Consider the following 13,169-nt stretch of genomic DNA (forward strand, 5'->3'; position numbering starts at 1 on the left):
AAACATAAGTGCGGAAAAATAGCCCGACATCGGGGTGTCACTGAATCATGAGCATCTAGATATCCAGTCTAATACAAACAGTGTCTGAGTATCAATACTTCACAGACAGGCCCTCGGCCTCACTCAGTCATCAACTTCTCTAGTCTCTCGGAAATCACAAAGATCAGCCCAAACAAAGATAACATAGTGTATCAAAGAAATCAAGAAGAGGCTGAGATATGATACGCAAGTAAAACCATGACTGAGTACAAGACAATAATTAGCAAGTAATTCAAAAAGTACGAAACCTCTGTGTGTCCCAACAGTAACATCACATAGCCTAATCATGATTTTTAACATGATTTGCAGTTAAATTTCTATAACACAGGGAGAGCATATAATTAGCAATAAGTTATTCAACATTACAGTTTCACGGAATGGACCAAGTCCCAATTCCTACGGTGCATGCCCACATGCCCGTCACCTAGCATGTGTGTCACCTCCAAAATACTCACGTAATCCAATAATCTGGGGTTTCATACCCTCAGGACCAGATTTAAAATTGTTACTTACCTCAAACCGTGCAAAATCCTATTCCGCAATGCCTTTGCCCCTCGAATCCGTTTCCAAATGTACCGAATCTAGCCACAAGCAGTATGAGATAATTAATATAGGCTAAAGGAATCATTTCCACAATAAAAATATGAAATTACAAGCCAAAATCCAAAATTGGTCAAAAGTCAGCCCCATGCCCATGTCTCGAAATTCGATAAAAGTTACAAAATATGAACACCCATCCACTCATGAGTCCAACCATACAAGAATTTCTCGAATCCATCCTCAAATCACCTTCCAAAACTCGAAATTTTAGCCTATGAAGTTTCTACCATTTTCCTCCAAATTTACAACTCAAATCCTTAATTAGATGATGAAAATAGCAATAGATTCACGAAATATAGTCCAATCCGAGTTAGAATTACTTACCCGAATAATCTTCTTGAAGAAACCTCAAACAATCGCCTCACACCGAGCTCTCAAAGTCCAAAAATCGAAATGGAAATCAAACCCTTGAAATCCCATTTTCTGCCCAGTTCTTCCGTATCTGCAGACCCACTGTCGTACCTGCGACGCCGCACTTGCGAAAATTGCATCGAAGGTGCGTATTTCACTTAAAAATCCTGACCTCGCTCCTGCGACCCAAGACCGCATCTGCGCCTATCGCAGGTGCAGGACGCCATCGCACTTTCGGCCATCCTTCGCACCTACGCCCAGCTGCTGCTTTTGCGACCCTCACAGGTGCAGGAAAATCTTCGCACCTGCGGCTCCGGCCCAGCTCCTTCTTGGCCGCATCTCTGGCTCCTTCTTTGCTTTTGCAGACTCATGTCTGCGGTTCCCACTCCGCAGGTGCGGTTACACCAGTAGCAGTAGCTTCAGCTGCATTTCCTTAACTCCCTTCAGGTCGTTAACCACCCGAAATCACCTCGAGGCCCTCGGGACCTCCACCAAACAAGACAACACGTCCTATAACCCGATACAAACTTAGTCGAACATTCGAATCACTCTAATCAATATCAAAACACGAAATTACACCCGAATTCAAGCCTAAAGAACTTCTAAACTTCTGAATTTCACAAACGACGCTGAAACCTACCAAACCCCGTCAGATTGACCTCAAGTTTTACACATAAGTCAAAAATGATACCATGAACCTACTCCAACTTTCGTAAATCCATCCAACTCCGATATCAAAATTTCCACTGCCGGCCAAAGTCGCCAAAATTCCAACTTTCGCCAATTCATGCCTAATTCTACTACGGACCTCCAAATCATATTCCAGACATGATCCTAAGTCCAAAATCACCTAACGGAGCTAACAAAATCATCAAAATTCAAATCCGAGGTCGTTTACACATAAGTCGACATTCAGTCGAATTTTTCCAACTTAAGCCTCCAATTAAGAGACTAAGTGTCTCCATTCACTCCGAAACCACTCCAGACCCGAACCAACCAACCAGGTAGGACATAATAAGTTGTAAAGCACAAAAGAAGCAGAAATAGGAAAAAAACGGGGCTATAACTCTCGAAACGACCGGCCGGGTCTTTACAGCTTGGGAGTCGGTTGTGGAATTTCGGAGTGAGATAAGTCTCCTTTCTAACCTTGTAAGAGGAAATTAACCCCATAGGTGAATCAAATCATTATGTGTTTCTATTTATGGGGGGCTACATACGCACGGGGTGACTAAAGTCCGTGCATAGCTACTATTATGCTTATGTCTCGGTAGTCTAGGACCCATATGATGTTGTACTTGCAATGTTTGCACCCTACTTGTTAATTTAATTGTTTAAGATATTTAGAAACTCGATAAAGGAATTGTAAAAAGGTCAAACTTTATTTATTTGACCGTTAAATGAGAATTTGAAATTCTGGAATATTTTCCTCTTAATAAATCTTGAATTGGTTGTTTAATGTGTTTTCACTTTTGATGAGCGGGCCGAACGCCTCAGCAGGTTAAATAGATGCATGTGTGGTTCGTGTCATTCGACCCTCGACAGTGCACATTTTAAATATTATGTTAGATCGGGCCATACGACTTCAGCATGATTTGTGCATGATTTAATTGGTTGCATGAAGTTTATGATAATTTATATTGCTTCATTGGCCTGAGATACAAATCGATAAATGATGAAAAATAAATTTGGAAATTTTTTATTAACAAAAAAATTATTCACTTATTTCATGATATTGAGATTACTACCGTTCTACGTAATCCATGCTTAGTCATATCATTGATATTTTATTATAGCCCATAGTAAGTGTCGAAGTTGACCCCTCGTCACTACTTCTTCGAGGTTAAGCAGGATACTTACTGGGTATGCGTTGATTTACGTACTCATACTACACTTGCTACACACTTTTATACAGGTACATATATGTCTAGTGGCCTCGTGGGAGCAGAGGCGTGTAGGTGTGTGGAGACTTAGGTGAGCTGCATTCCATAGTACGACCCGCAGCCAACAGAGTCTCCCTCAGAGTATTTATACTTTTTCTGTCCAATTTGTATTTCGTACGAACGCTGTATTTTATTTTATATTCCTTGTTGATGCTCATGCACTTGTGACACCAGGTTTTGGGATGCTTTCGGTTGTCCTGTATTGAAATTGTTATAAAATATTATTATTTACACTGTAAATTCCACCTTTTACTATTTAATTGAAGAAAATATGATTTCAAAATTATTAAAATGAGAATCAAATTAAGTATTTATTTTTGGCTTGCCTGACAGCGGGGTCTGGCGCTATCACGACCTTTAATAGATTTTGGGTCGTGACAAATATAAACTCCAATTCACATTATACATAAAAATAAAAACACAAACACATGCTAAAAATATAAACTCCAGTATATTAATCTGCATTTTAATCCAAAATATCTTTTAAATTACAGCAAAAAATAAAAAACCATTTCATGCTCTTTGAGTTGCACCTTTTTGAAATGCAAGGTTTGTCTAATCATCCAATGGCCTCATCATATAATAAGTGAAAATAAAAATTACAGCGAAAAAAAAGAAATAGTTCATGAAAATCCAGCAAAACTTATTGGCTTACAAATGAATATACATCATCAAATACAGTATATAATGGAAGTGATTATGAAAAGAATAAAAGAAGTTTTGTATACATCCAAGATAAAATACTGGATAATATGATTTCAAATGATAGATCTCCAGTAAATATATAGGAACCAAAAATTTTGTAGTCTTTAATTCCAGCCAATTGTTATGGTTACAACTTCTGCATTGTTTTACCATTCTCCATTCTAATATATTGGCTTATAGCGCTTCATAAGTAGCATTTCCAGCATAATATACATGAACCAAATAAACACAAGAAACTCTAGCTAATTTTATTAGAATAGCATCAACAAAAATAATGAAATCTAACTTATTATCCATAAAAACACACCATAAAAAATATAAACTCCAATCCGTTAAACTTAATTTCAATCAATAAATCGCTTCAAATCCAGCAAAAAATAAAATGGATCGTACACATCTAGGATAAAATACTAGAGAAAATTCTTTCAGGTGATATATCTCCATTATAATATATAGGAAGAAAAGTTTTAAAGTCTTTAAGTCTAGCAAATTATTCTGGATATAACTTCTCTATTGTTTTACACTTCTCCATTATAATATACTGTTTTATAGTGCTTCATAAGTAACATTTCCAGTATAATATACATGAACAAAACAAAATAAGAAATCCAGCCAATAATAATAGAATTACATCAACAAAAATTATGAAATCCAACTTATTATCCATAAAAACACTTCATAAAAAATATAAACTCCAATCCGTTAATCTTTATTTTAATCAATAAATCACTTCAAATCTAGCAAAATAATAAATAAATAAAAAAAACTCGATTGTACACATCCAGGATAAAATACTGGAGAAAATACTTTCTAGTGATATATCTCTAGGATAATATACAGGAAGAAAATTTTTAAAGTCTTTAAGTCCAGTAAATTTGTAATGATCCGGCCGGTCGTTTTGAGAGTTAGAGCCCCGATCCCCTAATAACTATTTTCCCACATTTGTTTCCGCTATTGGGACTTGCCGGAGTAATTGGTTATGGAATTCATAGAGTTTTGGGACACTTAGTCCCTAGTTGTGAGTTTCAGCCTTAGAGTTTGGACCGTAGTCGAAACTCTGTGAAGATTTATCCGGAATGGAATTCTATCAACTCAATTAGCTCCGTTGAGTGATTTTGGAGTTAGAAGCGCGTCCGAAATGTGTTTTGGAGGTCTGTAGTAGATTTAGGCTTGAATTGGCGAAAGTTAGTTTTTCGGCGATTTTGGCCGATAGTGAAAATTTTGATATCAAGCTCGGAATAGAATTCCGAAAGTGGCTGTAGGTTCATAATGTCATTTGTGACCTGTGTGTAAAATTTGAGGTCATTCTGACTAGGATTGATGTGGTTCGACGTCGTTTCTAGAATTTGGAAAATTATAAATTCTTAGGCTTGAATCCGTGCTTAATTCATGAATTTGATGTTGTTCGATGTAGTTTGAAAGCTCGACTAAGTTCGTATGGTGTTATAGGATTGGTTGGTAGGTTTGATTGAGGTCCCGGGGGCTTCGGGTGTGTTTCAGATGCTTAACGTAAATGGAATTGGACTTGGGAAAATCTGGTGCCTTTGCTGGTTCTGGTGTTTCGCACCTGCGGAAGGGAGGGCGCAGGTGCGAGAGCCACAGGTACGGAGGGAGTGCGCAGATGTGGAACTGGTGGGGCTGGTGATGAAGCGCAGGTGCACATAGGAAGCTCGCAGATGCGGACATGGGCTTGTCAAGCTGGGCTCACAAGTGCATCTGGTTGTCCGTAGAAGCGGAACCGCAGATGCGGCCCAGGGGTCCCAGGTGCGTACCCAGCCCATGTAAGTGGATTTTGCACCCGCGATGGGTTTTTCCGCAGCTGCGTGACCGTAGGTGCGGAAATCGCTAGGTTGAATCACATTCCTCATTTTTCACCAATTCGAATTTTAGCTCGGGAGAAGGCGATTTTCCAAGGGTTTTGAAGAGGAAATCAGTGGGTAACAATTCTTAGCTCAAATTCGTGTATATTTGATTAATCTATCGTTGTTTTCCTTCGTCTAATTAAGGAATTTGAGGGTAGAAGTTTGGAAATGGGGGAAAGGATTCCCCAATTTAAAATCTGAGATTTGAATGCGAATTTGACGTCGGATTTAGATGATTTTTGTTCGAGTGAAATCATGAGTGAATGGGTGTTCATAATTTATAATGTTTACCCAAATCCGATACGTGGGCCCGGGGAGACTTTTTTGGGCGTTTTTTCTAATTTCAAGCTTTAGTTTTGCATTAATTAGTTAAATTAGTTACTTCTAGTTATATTTACATTATGAAATTAATTTGAATATATTCGGGCCATTTGGAGTAGGATACTCGTGGCAAGAACATGATATCAAGTTGATTTGAGCAGTTGAGGTAAGTGGCTTGCCTAACCTTGTGTTGGGGACTTTTCCCTTAGGATGTTTGATATTAATTGATGTGTGGGCGCCGTGTACGTTAGGTGACGAGTACGTACACGAGCTATTATTGCAAAAATCCTATTTTTCCTTTCTAAATCATAAACTATTTTTCCCCTATTAAATTGCACTAATACGTTTAATTGTTTAGCTTAAATTAGAGAAGCATGCTTACGTGTTTTAACTGCCTATTTGATATTCTGTGCGCCATGATTAGTTGAATCCCTACCTTCCTTATCTGTTTTCAGTGTAAGCTGTATAACTCGATGCCATACATGTTATTTCATCTTGCGTTGCATATTTAAATTGGGACTACAGACGTATTCCGGGAGATCCCCTATTCCAGGAGATCCCCATGTCTTGCATATTTAAATTGGGACTACCGACGTATTTCGGGACCTCCCCTGTCTTGGATAATTATTTTGGGACTACGTACGTATTCCGGGAGATCCCCCAGCATTGCATATTTACTTTGGTACTACGGACGTATTCCGGGAAATCCCCATGTACTTCATATTCATTCGGAGCTACGGGACGGTATCCCGGGAGTTTCTACATTGTGTTTACCTTGTTCTGAGTTGAGGGCTCTCTTAATTGTTAAATATTCGAAGATCCCTATTGCTACTCCAGCCCTCCAGGATACTTTAGGTCAGTTAATGAGCATGTTCAACACTCTGGCTCAGGTTGGACTATTTCCGATAGCTCCCGCTACATCTCAAGCCGGGGGAGGGACATAGACTCCCGCAGCCCGCACTCATGAGCAGAGGGTCCGGGTTGATCAGGCCCTAGAGTATATTCCTATACCCCTAGTGGTTCCGGTTCAGCATGAGACCAGGGTAGCTGCTTCTGAGAAAGAGCATATCAGACTTGAGAGGTACAAGAAGTACAACCCACCTACTTTCAGCGGACTAGCTTCAGATGATGCTCTAGGTTTTCTTGAGGAGTGTCATCGTATTCTCCGCAATATGGGCATTGTGGAGATGAGTGGGGTTTTTTTCACTGCTTTCCAACTGAGGGGAGCGGCATATCAGTGGTGGAGTGCCTATGATCTGAGTAGTCTGGACGAGGCAGCCTCACTCACTTGGACTCAGTTTTCAGAGATGTTCTTGCGTGAGTATGTTCCTCAGAGCCTCAGGGATGCTTGGCATGTAGAGTTTGAGTAGCTGCTTCAGGGTGCTATGACTGTGTTGGAGTATGCAGTCTCTTTCAGTGAGTTAGCTCGACATGCACCGGCGTTGGTCGCCACAGTCAGAGAGAGGGTTCGTCGCTTCATCGAGGGACTCCACCCCAGTATTTCGGACCAGTATTGCAGGAGAGTTGAAGATGGATATCACTTATCAATAGGCAGTGAGTATTACCAGGAGGGTAGAGGGCATGTTTGCTCGGGACAGATAGGAGAGGGAGGCCAAGAAGTCTCGAGAGACTGGTCATTACTCAAGAGCTCGTGCACCGGCAACACGCTATGGTAGGGGTTTTGTGAGTCGCCCTATTCATTCAGCTCTTCCTGCAGCCAGTGGTGTTCCAACTCCTCCTAGACCTCAGGAGCCCTATTATGCACCGCCAGTATCTAGTGTGCCTCCTACTCGAGGTGCTATTCGTGGCCAGTCCAGTAGGCCAGGTCCGAGTCAGTCTCAGCCGTTGCGTCCTCCGAGGGGTTGTTTTGAGTATGGTGACACTCGTCACATGGTTAGAGATTTCCCCAGATCCAGGAGGGGTGCACCTTCACAGATTTATCAGCCTCCACGTGCTCCACCGGGTCCTCCGGCCATTCTTACAGCCCCAGCTGCCACCCCACCTCCTCAGCCATCTCGAGGTCGAGGTCGAGGTTGCCCTAGAGGGGGAGGCCAGACTAGGTACTATGTCCTTCCAGCCCGTTCCAAGGTCGTTGCTGCAGATTCAGTCATCACAAGTATCATCCATGTATGTCATAGGGATGCATCAGTATTATTTGACCTAGGCTCTACTTATTCATATGCGTCTTCTTATTTTGCTCTATATTTGGGGATATCTCGGGATTCTTTGAGTTCCCCTATTTATGTATCTACTCCTGTGGGAGATTCTCTCATTCTGGACCGCGTATATCGGTCGTGTTTGATTGCTCTTAGTGGTTTTGAGACCAGAGCCAATTTATTATTACTCACTATGGTAGATTTTGATGTTATCTTGGGCATGGACTGGTTGTCGCCTCATAATGCTATTCTTGATTGTCACGCTAAGACTATGACGCTGGCTATGCCAGGCTTGCCGAGATTAGAGTGGAGAGGTACCTTAGAGTATACTCCCCGCAGGGTCATCTTATTTCTTAAGGCTCAGCGAATGGTTTAGAAGGGGTGTGATGCATATTTGGCCTATGTGAGAGATGTTAGTATTGATACCCTTACAATTGAGTCAGTCCCAGTAGTAATGGACTTACCTGATGTGTTTCCAGCCGATCTTCTGAGTATGTCACCTAATAGAGATATTGATTTCGGCATTGATTTGTTGCCAGGAACTCAACCCATATCTATTCCTCCTTACCGTATGGCTCCTCTTGAGTTGAAGGAGTTGAAGGAGAAGCTGTAGGAGTTGCTTGATAAGGGTTTCATCAGGCCCAGTGTATCACCTTGGGGTGCTCCGGTCTTATTTGTGAAGAAGAATGATGGTTCTATGCATTTGTGTATTGATTATTGGTAGTTGAATAAAGTTACAGTGAAGAACATGTATCCTTTGCCTCATATCAATGATTTATTTGATCCATTACAGGGTGTCAGGGTGTTTTCCAAGATTGAATTGCGTTCTGGCTATCATCAGTTGAAGATTTGGGAGTCAGACATCCCGAAGACTGCTTTCAGGACCAGATATGGTCACTATGAGTTTCTTGTCATGTCATTTGGGCTGACCAATACCTTAGTAGCCTTTATTCATTTGATGCACAGTATGTTCCGGCCTTATCTTGATTCCTTCGTCATTGTGTTTATTGACGACATCCTGGTATATTCCCGGTCTCAGGAAGATCATGAGGAGCACCTGAGGACTGTGCTTCAGACTTTGAGGGAGAGGATCAAGGTAAATTCGAAGAAGGTGGAGGCAGTGCAGAGTTGGCCTAGACCGTCATCAGCTACGGAGATCCGCAATTTCCTTGGTTTGGTGGGGTATTACCGTCGCTTTGTGGAGGGATTTTCATCCATTACAGCACCTATGACAAGGCTGACCTAGAAGGGTGTTCCGTTCAGGTGGACCGAGGAGTGTGAGGAGAGCTTTCAGAAGCTCGAGATATCTTTGACTATAACCCCAGTATTAGCATTGCCTATAGGTTCGGGGTCCTACACTGTCTATTGTGATGCCTTGAGGATTGTCCTTGGAGTGGTATTGATGCAGGACGGTAGGGTGATTGCATATGCGTCTAGATAGTTGAAGGTGCATGAGAAGAATTATCCGGTCCATGATCTCGAGTTAGCAGCTATTGTTCATGCCCTGAAGATCTGGCATCATTATTTGTACGGTGTTCCTTATGAGATCTACACTGATCACTAGAGTTTGCAGCACTTGCTCAGGCAGAATGGCCCTAATTTGTGTCAGCGGAGGTGGTTGGAGCTACTTAAAGACTATGATATCACTATATTGTACCACCCGGGGAAGGCCAATGTAGTGGACGACACCTTGAGTCGCCAGGTAGAGAGTTTGGGGAGTTTGGTATATCTTCCGGCAGCTGAGAGCCCCTTAGCCTTGGATGTTCAGGCCTTAGCCAGCTAGTTCGTGAGATTGGATATTTCAGAGCCTAGCCGGGTATTAGCTTGTGTGGTTGTTCGGTCTTATCTTTATGACTGTATCACGGAGCGCCAGTATAATGATCATCATATGCTAGTTCTTCATGATAGGGTTTGGCGATGTAATGCCAGAGATGTGACTATTGGTTAAGAAAGTGTGATGATGATGCAGGGTTGGCTCTGTGTGCCCAATGTAGATAGGCTTTGGGAGTTGATCCTTGAGGAGGCCCACAGCTAGCGGTCCATTCATCCCGGTGCCGTGAAGTACCAGGATTTGAGACAGCACTACTGGTGGAGAGGGATATAGAAATATATTGTTGGGATTGTGGCCAAGTGTCTCCACTGTCATCTGGTCAAATATGAGCACCTGAGGCTGGGTGGATTACTTCAGAGGTTAGAGATCCCAGAATGGAAGTGGGAGCGGATCACCATGGACTTCGTAGTTGGACTTCCACGAACTTTGAGAAAGTTCGATGCTATTTGGGTGATCGTGGATTGGCTGACCAAGTCAGCTCATTTTATTCTAGTGTTGACCACTTATTCTTCTGAGAGGTTGGCTGAGATTTACATCAGAGAGATTGTCCGCCTTCATGGTATTCCAGTATCCATCATTTCACACAGAGGTACACAGTTCACATCATGGTTTTGGAGAGCCGTACAATAAGAGTTGGGTACTAGGGTGGAGCTGAGCATAACCTTTCACCCTTAGACGGATGGGCAATCCAAGCGCACGATTCAGATTCTTGAGGATATGCTCCGTGCCTGTGTGATGGAGTTCGGAGGGTCATGGGACCAATACTTGCCACTCACAGAGTTTGCTTACAACAACAGTTACCAGTCCAACATTCAGATGGCACCATATGAGGCTTTGTATGGTAGGCAGTGCCGGTCCCTAGTGGGATGGTTTAAGCCAGGCGAGGCCTAATTGTTGGGTATAGATTTGGTCCAGGATGCCCTGGATAAGGTGAAGTTGATTCAGGAGAGACTTTGCACAACCCAGTCCAGGCAGAAGAGTTATGCGGATCGTAAGGTTTGTGATTTGGCATTTATGGTTGGTGAGCAGGTCTTGCTTTGGGTATCACCTATGAAGGGTGTCATAAGGTTCGGAAAGAAGGGAAAGCTGAGCTCGAGGTTCATTGGTCCTTTTGAGATATTGCAGCGAGTTGGGGAGGTTGCTTATGGGCTTGCCTTGCCTCCCAGCCTAGCAGGTGTTCACCCAGTATTCCACGTGTCTATGATCCAGAAGTTTCACGGTGATTCGACTCATGTATTGGATTTCAGCTCAGTCCAGTTGGACAAGGATCTATCTTATATTGAGGAGCTAGTAGCCATTTTGGACAGGCAGGTCAGAAATCGTAAGTCAAAGAATATTGCTTCAGTAAAGGTACAGTGGAAGGAGTCAGCCGGTCGAGGAGGCAACGTGGGAGACCAAGCAGGATATGCACAACCAGTATCCTCATCTTTTCACAGTTTCAGGTATGTCTTTATACTCATTCGAGGATGAATAATTGTTTTAAGAGGGGGAGGATGTAATGACTCGGCCGATCATTTTGATAGTTAGAGCCCTGATCCCCTAATAACTGTCTTCCCCACGTTTGTTTCCGCTATTGGGACTTGCCGAAGTGATTGGTTATGGAATTCAGAGAGTTTTGGGACACTTAGTCCCTAGTTATGAGTTTCAGCCTTAGAGTTTGGACCGTAGTTGGGACTCTGTGAAGACGGATCCGGAATGGGATTTTGTCGACTCCTCTAGCTCCATTGAGTGCGTCCGTCATGTGTTTTGGAGATCTGTAGTACATTTAGGCTTGAATTGGTGAAAGTTAGTTTTTCGGAGATTTCGGCCAATAGTGGAAATTTTGATATTGAGCTCAGAATGGAATTTAGAAAGTGGTTGTAGGTTCGTAGTGTCATTTGTGACCTGTGTGTAAAATTTGAGGTCATTCGGACTTGGTTTGATGTGGTTCGACGTCGTTTGTATAATTTGGAAATTTCTAAATTCTTAAGCTTGAATCCGTGCTTAATTCATGGTTTTGTTGTTGTTCGATGTGGTTTGAGGGCTCGACTAAGTTTGTATGGTGTTATAGGATTGGTTGGTAGGTTTTGTTGAGGTACCGGGGACCTCAGGTGTGTTTCGAATGCTTAACGAAATGGAGTTTTACTTGGGAAAATCTGGTGCCTTTGCTGGTTCTGGTGTTTCGTACCTGCGGAAGGGAAGACGCAGGTGTGAGAGCCACATATGCGGAGGGAGTGCACAGATGCAGAACTAGTAGGGTTGGTAATGGAGCGCAGGTGCGCATGGGAAACTCGTATATGCAGAAATAGGCTTGTCAATCTGGGCTCGCAGGTGCGGCTGGTTGTCCGCAGAAGCGGAACCGCAGATGCGGCCCAGGGGTCGTAGGTGCAGACCCAGCCCAAGTAAGTGGACTTCGCACTCACGATGGGTTTGTCCACAGGTGCGTGATCTCAGGTACGGTCCTAGATCCGCAAGTGCGTGTTACGACCCAAACCGATGGGCTGCGACGGGCACCCGGTGCCTTACTCAACCGAGTACCAACATATTGTATCTTTCATATCCTACTATCATTGGAAAATGGGCCAAACAACCATCATGGGCTAACTAGAATAAACATAAAATGACCAAACCTGATATAGAAACTTACATACGTGACATACGGGCCCATAAGGCCAACATGATCATTTGTAAACTCAAAACATAGGCCGACAAGGCCATACAAGTATCTGTACATGACATCTGTCTACAAGCCTCTAAGAATACATAATTATCATAAAGTTCAGGACAGAGCCCCGCCATACCAAATAATACACATCTAAATCATACTGACCAAACAAGTAACTCAGAAGTAAATGGAGTGCACCAACATCTTTCGCTGAGCCGATCGACTACTTAGAGGACTCTTGACCTGTCTATAGAGACCTACGGGCTTGAAACGCAGAGTCCCCGGGCAAAAGGGACATCATTACAAATAATATACCAAGTATGTAAGGCACATAAATAAGTACATGACAAATATGGAAGAAATATAGAGTAAATGACTAAACTTGTAAGTCTGGATAACTCTGTAAATCATGAAATAATTATAGTGTCATGTATATGCGTATGAATATCATGTCGTGCATAGGTACATGTTTCATAACATCATGAGGCCTCTGAGGGCATCCCATCATATCATCTCGGCCACTGGGGGCAAAATCATCAACGTATACCAGCTGATCAGGTGGTGGTGCGTATATAACGCCATAACCTTTCCCATATCCCATATACATATATATACATATATATACGCGTATATAATACCATTTGGTCATATATATATATAACGCCATCTGATCATGGGTCAATGTGCATGTATAAATGTATGAAATTCATATGAAAATAC

Source organism: Nicotiana tomentosiformis, chromosome 2 (assembly GCF_000390325.3).
Source record: "Nicotiana tomentosiformis chromosome 2, ASM39032v3, whole genome shotgun sequence".
Lineage (NCBI taxonomy): Eukaryota > Viridiplantae > Streptophyta > Magnoliopsida > Solanales > Solanaceae > Nicotiana > Nicotiana tomentosiformis.